Raw genomic sequence first — 12,737 nt, forward strand, 5'->3', positions numbered from 1 at the left:
ATGGTGAGTTACATATGGAGGGAGAGAAATTATAGGAAGTTTCAGGATTGGAAGACTGTTAGTTCACGACTGATCAGTGATGTAGGTATTTATCTACAAGGTCAGTTAACAGAGTGTAAGGACTCAGCCCAAGCAATAGTTTTGATGGACCGACTAGGAATTGCAGTGGTATTCAAGACTAGGGTACCAACACCATGCATATGGAGGAAACCAGAACTTGACTCAGCAAAGCTCAATGTTGATGGCTCTTTGACAGAAAACAGCTGTAGTAATGGAGGTATTATTAAAGATGTCGATGGTAATGTGTTACTGGTGTATACTGAAGCGGGTGGACAGAGGTCAGTTTTATATCAAGAACTCCGAGCAATTCTGAATGGGTTAAGAGGATGTTTGAAGATACAAATCAGTAAGATTGAAGTGGCGTCAGACTCATTAAGAGTAGTAAGGATTTTGCATAATTAAGAGCAAGCACCTTGGCAATGTGCTAATATAGCAGCTGCGATAAGTTCACTGGTAGGAATGTTTGTAAGTTTTAAGATCATCCATGTGTTTAAGGAAACGAATAGAGTTGCAAACCACCTAGGATCTCTAGCTTCTTCTAATGTTGTTCAATATTTTGTACCTCCTCTTAGCTCAACTCTTATGACTATTGTTGAGGAGGACAAAAGGGAAACTATATATTTGAGAAGTTAATGACAGGTTGGGGTCGACCATAACCCTACAACAACAACTTATTCAAAAAAAAAAAATACATTTACATATATTTTGTCAGGTGCCGGGAAATTTTCAATCCCAAAAGTAACTGTAAATTTAAGTTTTCATAGCTTTAGTGACTATGTAAATATAGTTTTACATATATATGACTATGTAAAAATACATTTACATATATTCTGTCAGGTGTCGAAAACTTTTCAATCCCAAAAGTTACTATATAAATTTAAGTTTTTATAGCTCCAATGACTATATAAATATAGATTTACATATATAATAACTATATAAAAATATATTTACATATATTCTGTCAGGTGTCAGGCAAATTTCATTTCCAAAAGTTACTATATAAAAATATCATTACACAGTAATACAAAACCTCTTTTGACTAGACGTTTTAAAAATCTCCAACTAAAAAACATAATATAAAATCCGACATCAGAAAAAAGAAAACAAGTTCATCGACATCTCGTTTTTTATATACGAGCAACATCAAATACTATATCAAAGAATGCAAATTCATCGACATCTTGCTTTTAGATAAGAGCAACCATCAAAGAATAGATAATTGAATTGGTGCAGAGCATATTGTAGGAGTGGAGCCCACTTTTAGGTTGCAGTGGTCATAGCAAGGGAGCTTGTTCTTCTGCCTACCTCTTGCAGCACCCGTGCTTTGCTTCCGTTTCTTATATGGTCTCCTTATCTACATTTTCAAATCCGGAGGTAGTAAATCAGACACACTTGGTATCTTAGCAAGCATTTTACTGTTCTCCACAGGTACTATAGCTCTTAAATAACTATCGCGGAATGTCTGAAAATAGAAGAAACTATCATAGTAGGTATACACATTCAATCCATCAGCCAAAATGGAGCACAGTGCATGCACACAATGGAATCTTTCGATTCTCCACCAATTACAAGAGCAGTGACTTCTATTTAAGTCAACCAAGTGAATATGGGTAGCATGCACCACTAAAATACCTTCCTTTGACTTCAGAACCACCCAACTTCTCCCCACCTCGATCCTCTTAGCCAATAAAGTTTCCATAGACGGACATAAGATAATAGTCCAACTCCTAGACGACTCCCGCCGATCAGACATCATTTTCATACTTTTCCTACGGATCTTGTCCACCATTGCAGTGATAGGCAAGTGGCGTTCCAGTAAGATAACTAGCAACCAAATTTGTATAAGTACAAGAAGAAGCCCGAAGAGAGACTTTGGAACTAGAACCAGTGTCGCGCAAAGCAAAAAATTCTCTCGACGATGTCGTTATCAAGAATGTATCAAAATATTTAACCAAATTGAAACAAACAAGGGATTGAAGCCCCGAGTCAGTATCTATCACAATACGCTTCGAATCCCTTACAAAAGAAAGTTCTATAGACAATGGAGTAAGGTCAAACCACTTTTTAGAAATTGTACGCTTCAAATCACCAATTATACCATTAGTCCCAACACGAACACTCATAATTTGTGTCTCGTAGATAATAACAAAAAGAACAGTCTCATCCATGTCTGCATTTGCAAAAAACAACAAAGAAAAATTGATGAATATATGTAAATGTATTTTTACATAGTCATATATCTGTAAATCTATATTTACATAGGTATATATGTAGTATTTTCAGCAGTCATATATCCGTAAATCTATATTTACATAGGTATGCAATATTTTCAGCATTTAAAACATGATAATATCACCAATTTAAATTTTAATGAAATAAATCTAACGACGAAGGTATAGAAGAAATAAAATTAAAATAACGAAAAAGATTGAAAAGAGGATAATCAGAAGTTCAAAGAAGTGTATTGAAAATAGGTTAAAACAAAAGTTCAAGGATGAAGATTTCTCTCATGCCGAACCTTATTCTTCAATGATATGAGAATAAATAGATAAATTCACAAAAATCGAAAATAGAACTCAACTTCGAGCTGAAATCGGTGTGTTTTTTGTGTCCTTGTTGGTTAAAAATGGTGAGAATAAAAACCCCAAAATGATGAGTTGTGTGCTGTAAAAGAGAAAGGGTAAAAAAGGAAATAAATTTCGTTTGAAATTTAGAAGTAGACCGAGATTTTATTACTTTCGCAAAAACAGGGAGTTTATTTCATAAAACCTTAAAAATAGGGGGGGTTAAAAGGGTTGGGCTGACATGGGGAGGTTTAGAGTAACCGGTTAGGAAGGCAGGGGTGTGAGCCACATTTCTTGCGTATGACGCCATGAGGATTCCAATGGGCTTATGATAAATAAAGAACACCCACTCTAAAGTCCAGTCTACCATTGGGCTTCACCTGCACGCCTCAAAATGATCAATTTTTCTGTGTCTTCATATATGGCGGACAACGTTATCCACCAAATGGTTTTAACCTCAAATAAGAAAAGAGGTGTGTCCCATTATGTTGTTTTCTAAAGAAGTCGGAGCGCACATTATTTCCAAATCCAGTAATGGCAAATATACTCCTAAAGTCCTCCATTCGACCATTTTCGCTACCAATTTTTTGTTCCAAGAGATTTTTCTTCAAAAACAAAATATGCTGCTTCACCTCCCAATCTCCTGAATCACCTTCGGAGCAGGAGCAGCAGAAATAGCTGTGGTTATATAACACATTGGGCAGATAGAAGCAAGTGTTCACGCCCAAAAACCATGGTAAAGTCGGCATGTACGTTTGCGGCATCATAGTTTATGACCTCAGTCACATTGGTCATGCTCGTGTCTATGTTTCCTTTGATGTCCTCTTCAGGTATGTATACTCCAATTCTTCTAATTGTTTATTGCAAAGTGATTTCACTTCCTACTAACTAAGTGGACAGGTTTTTTGGACCTTGTTTGAAAACTAGGCAGATACTTGAAACATTTGGAATATGAAGTTTGTTATGTACACAATGTCACCGATGTCAATGACAAGGTTAGTGTTATACTTCTTGCTGCGATTCATTTTAAAAAAAAAATGTTAGCTGCCATACTTTTTGTGTTGGACATGTCATTAGACTTACTTTTGCACTTTTCCATACGTGTAGATAATTGTTAGAGCAAATGAGTTGGGAGAGGACCCTTTGAGTTTAAGCAGACGCTACTTTGATGAATTCCGTTGTGACATGTCATATCTTCACTGCATTTCTCCTTCGGCTGAACCGCGTGTATCTGATCATATGCCCCAGATCATTGATATGATCAAACAGGTGCTCACCTTGATCTTTATGTACTTGTTTGTAAAAATGTCAAGCATGCTTCTTCGGCCAGAAGTTTTACAGATGTAATCGTAGTTAGAAGACCTTTTGTTATTCTAGTTTTTATGATATAGAAAGTTGTCGCCATCGTTCTCCATGTTCTTTGTTATCCACCGGCTAGGTTATTTGACCCGCAGTGATTTTTTTTTTTTATAGACTACTAGACACTTCTCATGAATTTCATTAAAGTAATAGCGTAAAACCCCGCTGTAACCCGGCCTTGCTCTATATATCTTGTCAATGTCAACTAAGTATATCTTTGGCATTAGAAGCTACATTTTTGTTTCTTTTCATGTAAACAATAATCCTTCTCATTTTCCTTTGCAAACTTAAACAGAAACATGACTAGTCAATTTTACATAGAAGTTTAACTTTGTTGGCTTGCTTTCTTGACAGATTCTTGATAATAATGGTTGTGCCTATAGAGTTGATGGCGAAGTTTATTTTTCTATAGACAAATTTCCTGAATATGGACGACTATCTGGACGGAAGTTGGAAGATAATAGAGTAGGTGAAAGGGTGACTGTTGATTCGAGGAAGCAAAATCCTGCTGACTTTGCATTATGGAAAGTGAGTTGATCAAAGAAAAACTTTTGTATGTATAAGGTTTTGCATTAAAAGTTTGATGAACAGATCATTTCCGGCTTAACCTCGCCAGCCTATCCGAAACTTCTTGCCTTGCCAAAACTTCAAGATCGGGTTTGCACATTGAAATATTTGGTCCATTATTTCACCATGAAATTTCTGTTTGTTCTAACTTTCAAGTAGGTTTCATTTGTGAGGATGATTTCCTTTTTAGGTGAAACATTGTTGCAGATCTTAACTTGGAAGTTAGAAGGTTTTAAAATTAGTCAAAGGTTCTCTTATGCTATGATGGTAAAGTATTTCGCCTACGATGCAATATCTACATAAATGCGGACATATTGCACAAACCGGATAGATAACAATATATCGGGACACAAAGCGGTTCATTAGTGATATCAGATAGATTTTAATTTCTCAAATTCCTAAGTTTATCCGACAAACTCCATTTACCATCTGCAGTCTACGAAGGAAGGATAACCTTTTTGGGAAAGTCCTTGGGGACTTGGAAGACCAGGATGGCATATTGAGTGCAAAGGTGCAATGAGTGCAACTTTTACTTGGGTTACTCTTTTGATATACATGGTGGAGGGGTGGACCTTGTGTTTCCTCATCATGAAAATGAAATTGCTTTCGAGATGTGCTACTTGTAACAAGAGTAACATACGCCATTGGATACAACAAACTAATTTGTCAATATTGATAATGAGAAGATGTCGAAGTCACTAGGTAATTTCTTCACAATCCCGGGTAATTGTAATCAAGTACTCTGCTTAAGATATCAATCATTCTGTGCAACTTTTGTTTGCTTTCATGTTTGAGCATTTTACAATGAATATAAGATATCTTGATGGATGGTTCCCGGCAATTCTGCAGGTTATAGACCTTTACCATCCACTTGCTATGAGGCTATTTATGATGGGAACACACTATCGATCTCCTATTAACTACTCAAATGCGCAGCTTGAAAGTGCATCTAACCGTGTTTTTTTACATATATCAGGTACCATTATTTCTTTCAATTCTGTGAGGTGCATTGTTAAGACATACAACTCATACATCTTTTCTCCCAAGCTGAGGCAGTTGGAAGTTGGAACATATTGAAAGAAGTAGACCTGACATTCTATTAACCCTAAAATTATCCGCATCTAGCTAGTTAAATCCAATGGAAGTTTCATCCCTTACACTGTAAAAGATAACTGTAGAGCTTACAAACCACGCAATGAACTGATCTGCACATCTTAAGTTTCTTCCAACTTACAAGTATAGGCAAGTGACTTTGGTCAATATATTTTCTATTGTAGACTTCAGTCTCTGAGAGTGTGATTTAAAGGCACAAGGTTGAGTATGCCTTCATTCAATAAAAAAATGTATTTGTTCTTTTCTGTGAGGTCATTCACTAAAACGTGTAGATCTGTTCTTTTTTGTGAATGTGACTTTTGATATTGATGTTTAGTCCGGATACACCTTGTACCTTGTTATAATTTGGTCTTTGTGAAACTTGTTTTGTGAACATCCCTCTTGCTAGTGGGGTTTCCATTCGATAGGTGTCTCCAACTTCCCATCCATGGTGGGGTTGGGGGTTAGGGCGGAATGGATGATGGCTTCCTCTGACAAGCATAGTATTTTACCCCTCATTTTTTTTTTGTCTATAAAAAGCCTGCTCTTCTGATAAAATAAATGCTGATAGGATTCTTGGATACCTATCTTCATGAAGCTGTTATCGTGAAATTTGTGCAGACATTACGTGATTGTGAAGAGGTGTTGAGCCAGCATCACAAAGCGCATTGCAAGGACAATATTCCTCCTACTACTCATGTTGGGAGATTTCACTAGAAAGTCACACCTCAATCTAGCTACTTTCTATCCCAAATGATTTCAACTTGGAGATCACACCAAGGAAATCACCCACCCAAGACTTTGGTAGTTATCACAACAAACTCAAACAAGCAAAACCACTAATTTATCATCACCCATAACAAGCAAACAATAAATAAGAAAGTAAATAATGCAAAGAGACACAAAGATTTAGGTGGTTCGGTAAATATTACCTACATCCACACAAGAGCCGAGTTTCCTTTATAGCAAAGATTAGAGAGTTTACAAGAGATATCAAGAATCAATAACAAGAGGCATCACTCAAACCCTAGCTCAATAGAGCTCCCACAATACCCAAGAAATAAATCTCTTAAAGTTGTCTCAAAACCCTATTCTATTTCCTTTATATAGGTACACATAGAAAAAGGTGAGAAAATGGGTTTTGGGCCGAAATTTCAAAAATCAGTGAAAATTTCTGAAGGCATGAGCGCGGGTCGCACCTCGGCCAAGGCTAATCCGAGCGCGGGTCGCGCCCAGCTAGCTCTAGTAACTTTAGCGCATGGCGCGCCTTATTCAAAGCATGGTTGAGTGTGGGTCGCGCCCTCTTCTCCAAACTGAAAAACTGAAGGTAACAGGTCGGACACCGGAGCAAAGCTCGATGGTTCTACAAACCCAACAATTTCCCACTTGGAACCTTCGAGATTCTACATGCACATCACATCTCAATTGTAACAACTCAATCCAAATCCAATTTACTAATGAAACACTCGGCTCATCCATCATGGTCTTCAAGCAAGAAGACCCACCGAAGTTGAACACAACTTCAACTTCTCAGTAGGCACGGTCTTGGTCAACATATCCGCCGGATTCTCACTCCCTTGGATCTTCTCAAGTGCCAAAACCTCATCCTCCAACAAAGATCGGATAAAATGATACCGGAGACCAACGTGCTTGGTCCTAGAATGAAAGGCGAAATTCTTAGCAAGATATATAGCACTCTAACTGTCACTGTGTAACACACTTCTCTCTTGCTTCATCCCAAGCTCTTCCATCAATCCCTATAACCAAATCATCTCTTTGCTTGCCTCTGTAACGGCCACATACTCTGCTTCTGTGGTAGACAAAGCAACGATCTTCTGTAACTGAGAAATCCAACTCACTGCAGTAGCACCTTCTGTAAAGACATAACCAGTAGTGCTTATTTTGCGATCTACCTCACCTGCAAAGTCGACATCAACATACCCTTGCAAGTTCACAACACCCCTTCCATAACATAGGCATTTCTTAGTAGTACCTCTCAGATATCTCAATATCTACTTCACGGCTTCCCAATGTTGCTTGCCATGATTAGACATAAATCGACTGACAGCTCCCACTGCTTGGGCTATATCCAGACGCATGCAAACCATGGCATACATAAGACTTCCAATGGCAGAGGCGTATGGTACCTTAGCCATGAAGTTGCTTTCCTCAACAGTCTTGGGAGAGTGTTCCTTGGAAAACTTGAAGTGGACTGCCAAAGATGTGCAAACTAGTTTCGCACCACCCATGTTGAACCTCTTCAATACCTTCTCAACATACTCACCCTGAGACAACTCCAGAATACCTTTCTGCCTATCTCTTCTGATCCTCATCCCTATAATCTATTTCGTTGCACCCAAGTCCTTCATAGAGAACTCACTTGCCAACTTCTCTTTCAATCTCCCAATTTCTGATATATCAGAACTCTCTACTAACATATCATCAACATATAGCAATAGGATGACGTAGCTGGAGTCGAACCTCTTGAAGTAGCAATAATGGTCAGTGTTGCACTTATAGTAGTCATTTCCTTGCATGAAGTTATCAAACTTCCTATACCACTACCTAGGGGCTTGTTCCAAACCATACAAGCTCTTTCTGAGCATGCATACCATATTCTCTTTACCCTTCTTGATGAAACCCTCCGGTTGCTGCATGTAAATTTCTTCAACTAGGTCACCATGGAGGAAGGCAGTTTTAACATCCAACCGCCAAGATACAAATCTTCCGCTACAACAATACTTTCAACACCGACCGAATAGTATTCGGGCCACCACTAGGGAGAATATCTCTGCGGAAGTCAAACCGCTTTCAACAAAACCCTTGACTACTAGTCTTGCTTTGTATCTCTAGGAACCATCATGTTCCTCTTTGACTCTAAACACCCATTTGTTCTGTAGAGCCTTCTTGCCCATGGGTAGTTTGGCTAACTCCCACGTGCCATTAGAGATGAGGGACTTCATCTCATCTTGTATAGCAAGCTCCCACTTGCTTGCATCACTCGCCTCCAATGCTTCATCATAACATTGTACCCGATTCCTTGGTTTGTGGTTCATCTCTGTCCTTGTAGATCACCTTCTCATTAAACACAACATCTCTACTATGAATGATTTTCTGATTTTGATCATCCCAAAAGCGATACCCAAAATCATCACCGCCATAGCCGATGAAGGTCACTTTAGTGACTTAGCATCAAGCTTGGTCACTAATGTGGACATAGGACACACAACCAAACACCTTCAAATGGAAAAGGTTCACATCCTTCCCGCTCCACACTTCCTCTGGAATCTTAAAATCCAAAGGTACTGATGGTCCTCTATTGATCGTAAGCTGTTGTGCTAACACTTTCTCGCCCGTAACTCGTTGGGCAAGCCGCCGCTAGTGTACGCATACACCTAGCTCTCTCTGTCAGTGTTCTATTCATCCGCTCTGCAACCCCATTCTGCTGAGGTGTCTCTGGGAAAGTTTTTTCCATCTTGATGCCATTGTCAACACAGTACTTCTTAAAACATAAATCCTCATACTCTCCATCGTTGTCGGATCTCAGTTTCTTTACTTTCAAGCTTGTCTCATTCTCAACCATGGCCTTCCAAGTCTTGAACACTTCAAATACTTCTGAGTTGTGTCTCAAGAAATAGATCCACACTTTCCTAGTATGGTAATCAATGAAAGTCACAAAATATAACTTTCCACCAAGTGAAGAGACATTAGCTGGCCCCCAGACATCTGTATGAATCAACTCAAGCCTTCTAGCTTTCGGAGTCTGACCCATTCTCTGAAAACTCACCCGTTTTTGCTTTCTAAATACGCAGTTCTCAAAGAAGTCAATTTCAAATGATCAACTTAACTATGAAGTTTACCGTAAGAGTGAAGGATTTTCATTCCTTTCTCACTCATGTGACCAAGTTTGCAGTGTCAAACATTCGGATCCTCTTTGCCATGTGCAACGACAATCTACTCACACCCATGTAGATAGTACCATCTTTCTTACCATTTGCAACAACCAATGAACCCTTAGAGACCTTCCAAGTGTTACCGGTGAAGACTGTAACAAATCCTTCACTCTCCAATTGCCCCACAAAAATCAAATTCTTCCTCAAATCCGGAACGAGTCTGATGTCCCTCAATAACCATGACGAGCCATTCATCTTGACATACACGTCACCCTTGCCAACAATGTCACAAGGTTGGTCATCGCCGAGAAAGGCCGTTCTAAGGTCACCTTCGGCGTAGTTCTCAAAGAACTCTCGATGTGAGGTAGCATGGAAAGATGCGCCGGAATCAAGTACCCAAGACTCCTTTTTTTGCTTCATCGAACATATCAAAGCATCATCTACCATCTCAATAACATTAACTTCTTGATTCTTTTTCTTGTTCTTATTAATGTTGTTGTTGTTTCTTGGTGCCAGGCAATTGGGACTATAGTGGTCAGGCCTACCACAGTTGTAGCATACAACTTCACTTAAGTCTCGAGGTTTGTGTTTAATGCTTTGCAATCCGGGGGGGGGGGGGGTCATGAGATTTTGATCTCCCCCTCCACTTTTTCTTACTATGACCCCTGTTTGAATTTCTTCCCCTACTTTCAGTGCTCAATACCGACCCTGGAGTTGACCCCAAAGATGAAGGACAATCCTGTCTCCGGATTTCCTCAGTTAGTACCATACTAACAATGCGTTCAAACTTCAACTTGGTCATTCTCCGCAGAGCCACTAATAGCCGCCATCATCGCCTTCCAACTTGGAGGCAATTGTCCAAGTATCACCAAAGTTAGCACCTCATCACTAAATGTAATCTCAATCGACTCCAATTGGTCCTTAGTTTGGTTGAATTCATTTAGGTGATCTTTGAAGGAGGTCCCCTCAGACATTTTTAAACTAAATAGCTTGGTGATCAAATAGATTTTGTTCGCAGTCGAGGGTTATTCATACATCGTAGTAAGTGCCTCCATGAGAGACTTCGCCGTCTTCTCAGTTTTAATGTTGAAGGTTACCGACTTCGAAAGACTCAATCGGATTGTAGCCAAGGCCTTTCTATCTTGCAAATCCCATATGTCTTGCGGAATCTCATCGGGCTTCTCACTTATCAATGTTTCCATCAAATCCTTTTGATAGAGTATGTCCTCGATTTGCATCTTCCAATAGCCGAAGTTTATTTTGTCAAACTTCTCTATCTTGTAGCTTTCTTTTTCGATCGTCATGACTTTTACTAAACCAAAACAACGGTGGAGAACCTCTCAGAGGAATTTCTTCAAACACCTAGCTCTCAATGCTAAATGTGGAGTCTTTCCTCACACACCTTGTTCCAATTATTCAAACCGTGGCTCTGATACCACTTGTTGGGAGATTTCACTAGAAAGTCACACCTCAATCTAGCTACTTTCTATCCCAAATGATTTCAACTTGGAGATCACATTAAGGAAATCACCCACCCAAGACTTTGGTAGTTATCACAACAAACTCAAACAAGCAAAGCCACTAATTTATCATCACCCATAACAAGCAAACAATAAATAAGAAAATAAATAATGCAAAGAGACACAAAGATTTAGGTGGTCATGTTACCTACATCCACACAAGAGACGAGTTTTCTTTATAACAAAGATTGGAGAGTTTACAAGAGATATCAAGAATCAAGAACAAGAGGCCTCATTCAAACCCTAGCTCAATAGAGCTCCCACAATACCCAAGAAATGAATCTCTCAAAGTTGTCTCAAAACCCTATTCTATTTCTTTTATATAGGTACACATAGAAAAATGTGAGAAAATAGGCTTTGGACGAAATTTCGAAAATCAGTGAAAATTTCGGAAGGCATGAGCGCGGGTCGCACCTCGGCCAAGGCTAATCCGAGCGCGGGTCGCGCCCAGCTCCAAACTTCAGCGCATGGCGCACATTGTTAAAAGCATGGTTGAGCGCGGGTCGCGCCCTCTTCTCCAAATTGAAAAACTGAAGGTAACATGTCGGACACCGGAGCAAAGCTCGACGGTTCCACAAACCCAACAACTCAAACTTGCATTGATAAATTTCATAATGATTTTGAGATATCTATGCTGGATGATCTCCATACTCCTGTCGTTTTGGCTGCTATGTCTGATCCACTGAAGACCATCAATGATCTTTTGCATACTCGTCAGGTACCCTTCTCTAACCTCTACCAATATTTTGTTCAAAACTTTTGGGTCCAGGGGTGTTTGATATTTGTCATCATTCAAATTGAATGATTCTTGCAGGGGAAGAAAGAGGAAGTACGTATTCAATCACTTTCAGCTCTTGAAGAAGAAATTAAGAGTGTTCTCTCGGTTCTTGGACTGATGCCCACGAGTTATGCTGAGGTAGGTGATACTGATTACTGAAAGCTCCTCCCAAAAGATGCCCAGATGTTTGTATAGTTTCTCTTTCTACCCACCCCTCAAATTTCTATTTCATTCATTCAGGTTCTGCAACAATTAAGAGAAAAGGCATTGAAAAGAGCAGGACTGCAAGAAGATGAGGTATCACAGAAAATCGAACAAAGGACATCTGCAAGAAAAAATAAGGAATACGAAAGATCAGATGCTATCAGAAAGGAGTTAGCTGAAGTAGGCATTGCGCTAATGGATGGTCCTAAAGGAACATTTTGGAGACCAACTGTTCCTCTTGCCCTACAAGAGCATGAGGTCAACTCTTCCTGAATGACATAATACTAAGAAGTGCAGCCAGTTTACGACACCTCGCCAAACCTGAAAATACCTCCTTTGGAGCTTTGAGATGTAAGAAGTACGGGTTAAGCTGTTTTGTTATTCATTCTCAAGTAGCAAAGAAAATAAACTTGAAAAAGGAGAGACTTGTAAAAACCAGAGTCACTTGTTCACCCGTTGATCCGCCATTTTGTTGAGGATCATAGCAATTTTTGCCATTGTAAAATGTGTACTTGGTAATTCAAGTAGTATAAAAATATACAAGTGTCATTCTTGACCATTTTTCACACCAAGCATTATTGCCTTCGGCAATCTTAAGAGTTTGCAATGTCTTGGTTTTAGTCTTGTAAAATTTTAGGGATCAGGGTTGCAAATTTCAACCACTAGAGGTTTTTAGATGCATTGGGCCACGCAAAGGTAA

At 39.1% G+C, this 12,737-nt stretch overlaps 1 protein-coding gene and 1 pseudogene across 3 annotated transcripts in view; both read left to right on the forward strand.

The window, feature by feature from the left end:
• On the forward strand, positions 1-12,603 carry LOC147509210 (cysteine--tRNA ligase, chloroplastic/mitochondrial-like; annotated as a pseudogene). The gene is made up of 11 exons (XR_015215946.1): positions 1-441; positions 3,303-3,454; positions 3,556-3,619; positions 3,732-3,893; positions 4,338-4,511; positions 4,986-5,287; positions 5,400-5,526; positions 6,264-6,349; positions 11,650-11,773; positions 11,870-11,971; positions 12,074-12,603. The product of XR_015215946.1 is annotated as a cysteine--tRNA ligase, chloroplastic/mitochondrial-like (transcript).
• Positions 12,599-12,737, forward strand: part of LOC147509211 (putative pentatricopeptide repeat-containing protein At5g37570) — a 21,245-nt gene continuing 21,106 nt past the window's right edge. For both annotated transcript variants that reach the window (XM_086601528.1, XM_086601529.1), the window contains exon 1: positions 12,599-12,733. The gene's annotated coding sequence lies outside the window, so the exon portion shown is untranslated. The remainder of the gene's footprint in view (positions 12,734-12,737) is intronic.

Source organism: Coptis chinensis, chromosome 3 (assembly GCF_015680905.1).
Source record: "Coptis chinensis isolate HL-2020 chromosome 3, ASM1568090v1, whole genome shotgun sequence".
NCBI lineage: Eukaryota > Viridiplantae > Streptophyta > Magnoliopsida > Ranunculales > Ranunculaceae > Coptis > Coptis chinensis.